This window comes from Anopheles darlingi, chromosome 3, assembly GCF_943734745.1.
Source record: "Anopheles darlingi chromosome 3, idAnoDarlMG_H_01, whole genome shotgun sequence".
NCBI classification, from domain to species: Eukaryota; Metazoa; Arthropoda; class Insecta; order Diptera; family Culicidae; genus Anopheles; species Anopheles darlingi.
The window spans coordinates 51,589,891-51,598,601 of NC_064875.1; the positions used below are offsets into that span (position 1 = coordinate 51,589,891).

General features: G+C 52.3%; 1 protein-coding gene across 3 annotated transcripts in view; it reads right to left on the bottom strand.

Annotated features, from left to right (window-relative positions):
• LOC125955830 (uncharacterized) overlaps nucleotides 1-8,495 on the bottom strand; it is an 84,279-nt gene extending 75,784 nt beyond the window's left edge. For 2 of the 3 annotated variants that reach the window (XM_049687076.1, XM_049687074.1), the window contains exons 1-2: nucleotides 8,340-8,495; nucleotides 6,330-6,889 (exon numbers count right to left, since the gene is read on the bottom strand). The gene's annotated coding sequence lies outside the window, so the exon portion shown is untranslated. The other variant, XM_049687077.1, reaches the window with a different exon arrangement.
• Nucleotides 8,496-8,711: the final 216 nt, after the last annotated feature.

Below are 8,711 nucleotides of genomic sequence, written 5' to 3' on the forward strand. Positions count from 1 at the left end.
GGCCTTTTTCGCGGCCCTAACCGCGTCCTAAGCCGTCGTTTCGGTGGGCGAGACACACGATGGCGCGCGACGGCGACTCCATTCCTTCCTGTCTCTCGCCCACACTCTAGTGTGTCACACCACACGTGGTTAGCGGCTGTCAGGACAAGGGCCCATGGGCTCGGGAACAACATGCAAATACACTCGCTAGTATCACCAGTATAAGAGCGAGCTGCTAGTTGTGGTGCTGGTTGGACAAATTTAAAGCCGACTTGACTTGCCAAGTAGCCCGCAAATGTCACAGTTACAGAGGGGGGAGTCGTGTTTTAGCGAGATAGATCCATCCAACATGGCGGCCCTGCCCAAAATGTCATGCTACCGCGGCCACCGAAAGCAATGTTGCAGTAACTTGGAGTTGGAACCGTCCTTTCGGTGGTGGTCTTTCTGCGTCATTAACCGATCTTCTTCTCCGGCGGAATCATTTCCAAGAAAGTGAAACTCGAAGGCACGAAGAATCCAATGAAGAAAGGATGAGAGAGAGGCGCCTAAATGGCGTAAAACAAAAGGCACGATTCTAGCCCGAAGGTGGGCGGATGCCTCGAACGAAGCGGACGAAGGAAGATGCCACGGAAGAAGATCGTGCACCGCCGGTCGGTCGATCGATCGGTCGGTCGGTCGGTGAGTCATGCACCTTCATCATCCAGAGTGGGTTGAAAGTGGAGCTGGTGCCGGTGGCATCACGATCCACTGTCCACGGTCGATATACCGTCGTTCGTGATCGGGCGAAGACGCGCGGCAGGTCGTCGCGCGCCCCCCTCGAAAGGTCGCGCGGTCTTCCGTGTTTCGCTCACTTTTGCTTTTCGTTTCGCTCACCGCCATTGCAAGCGCAACACCCTAAAATGTTTATTCCGTTGCAAATCTGCATAATTCAATTTCTGCTTCAAATTCGTTGCGCTCCATAATTGATCAGGAAACGCTAAAAGGTTTTGGGATTAAAGTGAGTCCCTTCTGGGGTGGCCATTTCAACCTAACCTCAAATATGCGCGCAGATAGCTCTCCATTCGATTGTTTACTTTTCACCTTTTTGGACGGATTGTGCTGTGGCGAAACCACAACCACAACAACAACCAGAACAAGAGCAGCAAAAAACCCGCTTTTTCCAATTGTGTAACAACGGGCGGCTCGCACCCCGGCCACTGCTCTGATATAATTGTCCGCAAGGAACTGGTTCCCCTTATTTACGTTATCACCTCGCCTACACTCCCATCGAATCGGTCATCGGTTCGAGTACGCACCCAACCCCTGCCCACCGGTTGTTGACTCCTTTTTGATGGATTTCTCAATCTCTGGCTGGGTGGCGGCGGCCAACTCGATATCCGGGCGCTTAGTCTGAACGGGGACTGGTTTTTGGCGAACCGCAGGCGTGAAGCCATTTTTGGAGATTCCGCCTTTTGCTTCTCCTCCCCATCGGGCTTTCTCGCAACTCGGGGAAACGTTCAAGTGGAGCCAGAAAGGGGAGCCACACCGCTCCCGCCGATGGCTATAATTGAAACGGAACCTTCCTGCGGGGCAGTCGATTGGATAACGCAGTCTGAAAGGTGTCCAGGCAGCAGACGTGATGAATTCGCGTCGCGCAACCACTCAACATCATCATCATCATCATCATCATCATCGTCGAGCAGCTTGTCAGGAACCAACACGGAACATTTGTTCCGGACTCCTTTTACGGTTGCCGAAGCGAGGCCACAGTCGAAGTGGAAGTACGGTCCCCAGCATTCCCGTCGCCATCGCCCGTCCGTTCGTTTGTTATTACTCACTCGATAAATCCGGACATTACCCGGCAGCGATCAGCTGTGTGTTTGCGTGTAACCGTTTCCTTTAGGGAGTATCGGAAGACATTTGCTAGTACGCTCCTTTTTCGGAGCCTGTGTCGAGGTCTGTGCCGAGGTTTTGAACTCCCCCGGGCCAGGCCAGGCCAGGTGTTGTGACCTCAGTAGGAATTGAAGAATTTGCGTTCGCTGTTCGAACTGTGCGCTGTTCCGTGTTTGCGAGAGTTTAGAATACATTAACAGTTGAGCTCCCAGCTCTCGGGCTTGGTTTTCATGACGAAAAACAGGAATTCAATTGTTTCTCCCTTGTCATCATAACCTCAAAAAAAAAACCAACGCGTCAAGTCAATCTGTCACCGCGTCACGCGTCGCTTTGACAGATCGCGCTGACAACTCGAAGTAGGCCATCGTCACTCGCTAGACGCACTTTGGGAGCAGGGAACAAATTCGTTCTGGTTTGTGTGTTTACGCCTAGGCCCTTTGCCTCCAGGTGCCCCCGGGGTCCTGCTCTGCTGCTGGAATGCTCGATCTAGTGTCAGATCAACATCTGACGAACGAACGAACGAACCCAGGCATAAGGGTACCCCCCCTCCGTAATGGGCCCAGGTTTTAGGTTAATTAAATGTCGGCAGCGGCACCGGTCGCGTCATGTGTGTGTGTGTGTGTGTGTTAAGCAACGGTCTCGTTCGTGGTACGGTCGCTTGAGCGCAATTAGGAATGTAGCTCAAAGCGCCTATAAACGAAGGTTTCCAACATCGCACCTCGCTCGCGGATCGCTTTACGTTCATCAAGCGAACGTGACGCGTGAAATTACCAAAAACAACGCACCCGGAAGAGAGAGAGGGAGAAAGAGATGGAACGATGATGGGGATTAGGGACCGTCGTGCAATGCAGCAAAAGATGGCGGAACTCACAAGACGCGCTGTGTGTGTGATTATAATTCGTGGCACATACAGCGCTGCGCCTAACCCCGATATGGTGGCCTACCGTCGATCAGACCGGAAGAAAGGGAACGACAAACGTCAAAGCGCCACAGCACAGCGCAGACCGGCTGATGATGATGATGATGACGACGATGGCTGTCCGGGGAGGGGGTGCTGCTGGTGCGTCTGCCGCAGAGGGCGGCATTACTATTTACAGATTTCAAGGTCCTCCGCTTCGGTGCGTGTAGGAGGGAAGCCGTAAACGCCACAAACGCATTCAGCACCACCACCGCAGCAGCAGCAGCTGGTTGGCGGTGGTGGTAGCCAGCCTTTGGGCTTGACATTGAAACGGGCCAAGGAGGAGTGCTTTTCGGGGAGGATGGTAAGGTAGTGTCGCATAAACAACGCAACAACGCTTGGAAGCGCCAGCAGCAGCAGCAATAGTGACGCTCCATTGGATGCGGTTACGATTGATTTGTTATGCAAATCCATCCCGTGGTTGCAACCACGACGGATGCGTGGCCCGAAGGTTAGTCGTAGGACGAGACGAGGGGGACGGGGGAGGGGGAGGGGGAGCGGGTGCTGCAGTCCGGGACGACCTCAAGCGTCAAGCAAGTTGTCATCTCGACCGTGAAGGGCCATCTTTTCGCCGCGGCTCACCTTACTCACACACACACATCCCACCTGGAGTGTCGCAGTCACGACGACGAAGGGAGAGAAATCGTCGCTCTTCACGGGTTTACGGGTTGGTTGAAGATGACGCAGCGGGACCAACGGGATGACATAAGCCTTTTGCGACACAGTTTCCGAGCCGGGCGCTTTGAGGGCACACATACACACACACACACGTTAAGGCTTAACCTCAAAAGAAGAAGGAGGTTACGCAAATGAGCGAAACGACACACCGGCTTGGAGTGGGCTACCGGATGTAGTGCGCCAACCTGTAAACCAGGAACAGCGCTTCTTTCTGCAGCATCCAGCTTGTCATAACATTCAGCACTTGAGCTGGTCCTGGGGTTGCGGAACCTCGTTGAAATGGACTCCAGATGGTACAGGTGTCAAGTGGTGCAAATGGCGCAGTCGATTCCGATCGCGCTGATGTCATGATCAAGGATTGGTTTGCAATCCACCACCACCACCACCACCACCACCGACGCAGCACCTTGGTGTGTTTGTAACAAGCGCGATGACATCATCCAAGATCGGTTCCTACACCCTCGCGCGATGGAATGTGTCATGGCGATCAGCAGCAGCAGCCACTCGCCGTGTGTGTGTGTGCTTGTGTGAATGCGAGTGTCAAGATCGGACAATGACTTGTTGCCGTTTATGGATCCCGCGCCGTCGCCGTTTGACATTAAGCCGCCGCTCAGAGGGAGTGTGATCCACGAACTCCCAAACAGCAGCGAACATCGAAGGTGATGTAAGACGGTTTTTGGAAAACGAGGAAAACATTAATCATTTTAAGAGGATTCTAGCAGCTGGCTGGCAGAAAACCTGCGGTCTGTGGCCACCGCAAAACCACCGTTAGGTTAATTTCCTTTCGCAGCAGCAGCAGCAGCAGCAGTAGACCCGATTCCGGCTCATGAGAATAACAGAAGGGAAGTTCTGAAGTTTATGATCGATTTTTGGAACCATAAAGGTGCCCGTGCACACACACACACACACGTGGTCTTGGGGCCGCATCTTGACTACCGTGGGAGCTCGCCAGCGTGTTTGGCGCGATGTTTCTGCGAAGAAACTTTTCCCAAAAGCGACTTCGCGTGCGTCTCTCCTCAAACCCGGGGCATGAATCACCTGCTCCACGGTCCACGGATTGCTACCACACCGCACCCTCGCTTCACCCTACCAGCGAACCGATAAGTACCAGTAGGTCGATCGTGATCGTGTCGTGACGCTGCGGTTACGGCTGCTCGCTACAATAATTTCATTTTTATTAGGCTTCCGGAAATTACAAAAAAAAAACGAAGGGCCTCCCACCGCCGGGTCCACCTGGTCTGGTCGCTTTGATTGGCGTTGTAATTGCCAGCGGTTGCCCGGTTCACGGCGCCCACGACCACAACCAATCGGAAACCGAACTGAACGGACCTTCGGCTGTACGAAAGACTTCAACGGAAGCTACGAACCCCTACGTTCAGCAGCAGATCGCGCGCTTCACACCGCGTGACGCACGCATGCACGCACAGAGCCACACACACACACACACACACACACACACACACACACACACACACAGTGGCCAAAGTAAGCAGCACTTGACACAATCGAGCAGCAAGCAGCAGAAAATTACGTTTCCACTTGAGTTGACGGCGACGATGGTGACGCTCTCCGGTGGGTTGCTCGCTTTGTTCGAACGGTGATCGTTACCACTCGACCAGTTACCGGTAGGCCCACAACAAAGTGAGAGTCTTATTCTTGTCCCCAACGATGATCACTGATCGGAGGGCCACCAATCAACCGCGACAATGGCGGATTGCGAGGATTGTTGTTTGGAGTAAAAAAAAAACGGTTGCAGCCGCAGAGATTATGACGTTGCTTTAATTGGTTGCTCACTGAGAATTCAGTTACGTACGTGCTGCTGTTGTTTGATAAGCGTTAGGGACCCCCCCACCCGGCGGGAAACAATTATTTACAAAACAATAGACGCAGCACTGGGGAGCGGCTCCTGCTGCTGCAAACAGTCGCACTCTTTCGTTGACTTTCACCTGACTTAATTGAATCAAACGATGCTTGAAGTATTTGCCTAAGCCGTGTTATGCCATGTTTGCTCTTCATCTAAAGCTCTCCGACAAATAGCATTCACACGCGACAGCTGAATGATGAATTATTGCTCACTGGTGTGCTTTGGAACTGAAACTACTTCCAGGAAAAGCTGCAGCGAGTAGCGCTTGTCACGCGCGGAATGCAGGACCGTCTTACGTCAAATGGGCAACTAATTGTGGGCTTGGCAACCTTGGGCGGAGGTCATAAAAGATGGTTTTAGTAGTATGTGCGCGACGCTCGCATGACCTGGCAGTGCTAAAAGAAGCAAATAAACAAACAAACAAACCACAGGCCTCAGTCGCTTTACGCTTGACAAGCACGGAAGGAAGCTTACGTGTGAGACCTGCATTATCATTAGGAAAAGTGTATAATTTTTGGAAAACCATTACCATTCTGCCAATTAGCATAATAAGTTGAGCACAACTGGCAATCACAAAGAGGGACGATAGCAACATGCAATGAAAAAAAAAGAGGTATGCCTTCGGCCAACAGACTTAACTCGATTAACGGCGGTGATGTCATTTGTGTCAAGAATCCAGTTCTACACACACACACATACGCATGTGAGCTCGCAGAATAGCATTCTGGTCACTTTTCAAGTGTTGACCGGGAATCGCATTAAGATTCTACAATAATTTCCGTAAGTCCGTGGGTCCGTTCGTTTCGGCCAGACATAAAAATGGAATGTTCATCGTTGGTTCATCGTGCGGGCACCACCACCACTCGGGTTCGCCATTACATCCAATCTCTCGATTTTCATTCTCTTAAACTGTTTTTATTTTTTCTTCAGTGGAATGGAAAGTGGCGGGTGTGCGACGAGGTACAGCAACTGACTTACCTTGAGCGAACGCCACCAACCAGGCTGGCTCTATCCTTTTGTGGCGAATCTCGTTTTTTCGCCTTATTTGGGCAGATCTCCGCCGCTCCGCTGTTTCCTCCTTCGGCTGCTTACGAGAGGCGAGAACTCTCGGCGTTGATAAAATATTCACCAACCGACCGACCAGCAACCGCCACCCGAAAAACCAGTTTCGCTGTCACCAACTGTGATGCGGCCGGGACACACCAATGGCACACACAAACGCATGCATGCACACACACACACAAACACAGAACAGCACAAGCACAGAGCACGAAAGGGGTTGACTTGCCTTGCAAACACCTCGCGACCGGGAGACAATTTCAATTTCTTTTTCTCTTTTCTCGCTTCCTTTTTATATCTTTAATTTTTGGCGCTTTCCAGCGAATTTTCGCGCCTGTTCCACTTGCACGACACACACGCACTCTTACACACGTGCACACATACACTAGGTACCACGCTTTGTGGTCGATCGCAATGCACCTACAATGCAGTTCACGCAGCAACAACGCTGTTGAGTGTTGTGCACCGCGGGAATTATGCTAAAGAGAAGAGACAGAGGGAGGGAGAGAAACATTATGGAAATGGCCACAACACTTCGATGATGATGATGATGATGATGTAAAGCACCACATCACGGTCTCCAGAGCTCGATGATGATGATGACGATCGGTGCTGGAGTGATGCAGTGCGCTGCGTGACTCGTCTCGTCGATTCGCCACCAGCAGCAGCATCAGCAGCAGCATCAGCATCAGCACGCGATCACCCTTCACCTTCTTCGAAAGAGAGAGAGAGAGGGAGAAGTGCCCCCCCCCTTCTTCCCCCCCATTGGCAACCTCACTTTGCATTTCGCTTTGTTTTGTTTGGATGCCGTGTTTTTTTCATCATCGTTTTTCGCTGAAAATATTTCGGAAAGACCCATTCGTCACACGCACACGACGTCTCTCTGGTCCCCGCTTAGACCCAACGGTCTGCAACGACGTGCAAGACGTGCCAGACCACCTTCCCCTCTCCCCGGTACCATCCCGTACAAATCGCCAGCAGCAACAGCAGCAGCAGCAGCAGCAACGTTCAGGATTACGTAAGGTTTCTCCTCCGAGGCTGCTCCAGCCACCAGCCACCACACGATCATCTCATCGATCGCTCTCCTCGCTCAAGTATACACACACGTGCACGCACGCACGCACGCTCGCACACATGCACAAACATACAAATGAGCTACGAGTATGCTGATCTCGGTCTAGGCCGAGCGCTGGACACACGTTTGCAGTAACGTGAGCATCTCATCGCGCGCCGGGTTCTATAGTGGTCACCGATAGTCGGCACCGTTGTAGCAGTACTAACTACAGCGGTCACTGCGCAAAAGAGCGCGATCCGTGGCGTGAGCTTGCACGAAAGCGAAACGATCGAAGCGCAACATTAACCGCGGCAAGTTCCGTCGCCGGTGATTGAATAGATGAAAGCGACAGGCCCTCGCGCTGCTCGTTCTTTGAGCTGAAGCTGAGACGACAAACAAGAAGCACGAAGAGGGCCACCACAGGAAGCTGTCCGAAAGATTTACCGAAGAACGTCGAACGATTTCTGTTCGCTGTTGTTTTCGAGCTTCTTCGCTTCGGTCACCGTGACACCCACCAACACCGCAGCAGAGTTGCTTGTTTATGCGCCATAAAGGTTCCATAAAGCAGAATTTTTCACACTTCACCACCACGCTGTTTACTGTGTGTGTCCACCGGAGCTGTGGCCAGTGTGCGCAATCGTAACACCCCGTAACACGACGCACTGACTTGGTTTGTTGTTCACAATCATTGACACTACCGTGGCAATAGAAATACGCAACCAAAACCTTCTGTGCGACTAGACGACTGGAATGCGACGATGATCGTGGATTGATTGTTCCAATTGCCAATTGGCTGGCCAATAATATAAAGAATTAAGAAACAACGTTTTACGACGGCAACGGAGATTATTGTCGACGCGTAACGCGTAACTTACACCGCACACAACTTTAGCGCCAAAATCACACCCGACGGGCGGGCAGGGGGAAGGGAGACGTGACGTAAATGGGATCGACAGGCCAAACCAAACAGCCGCCAAGCGACGAAAACCCGATCGCGACCGCACCGCTCGACACTCGAGAGAAAAGTGTTTGCCGGCGCGGGCACGACGAGCGCCGAATGGTGGTTGCTCCACACGCTTCGCGATCGTGCCGCGACACCGAACCCGCGGAGCCGGCCGATCGTTGATCGAGCAGTCGAGCAGTTCAGGTATTAGCGGAGGAAGCGAAAGATTTGTTTATTTCGATCGAGAAGACGACGATCGTCGTGCTAGCTTCAGTTGATGATCGGGAATACAAGAAGGATGAAG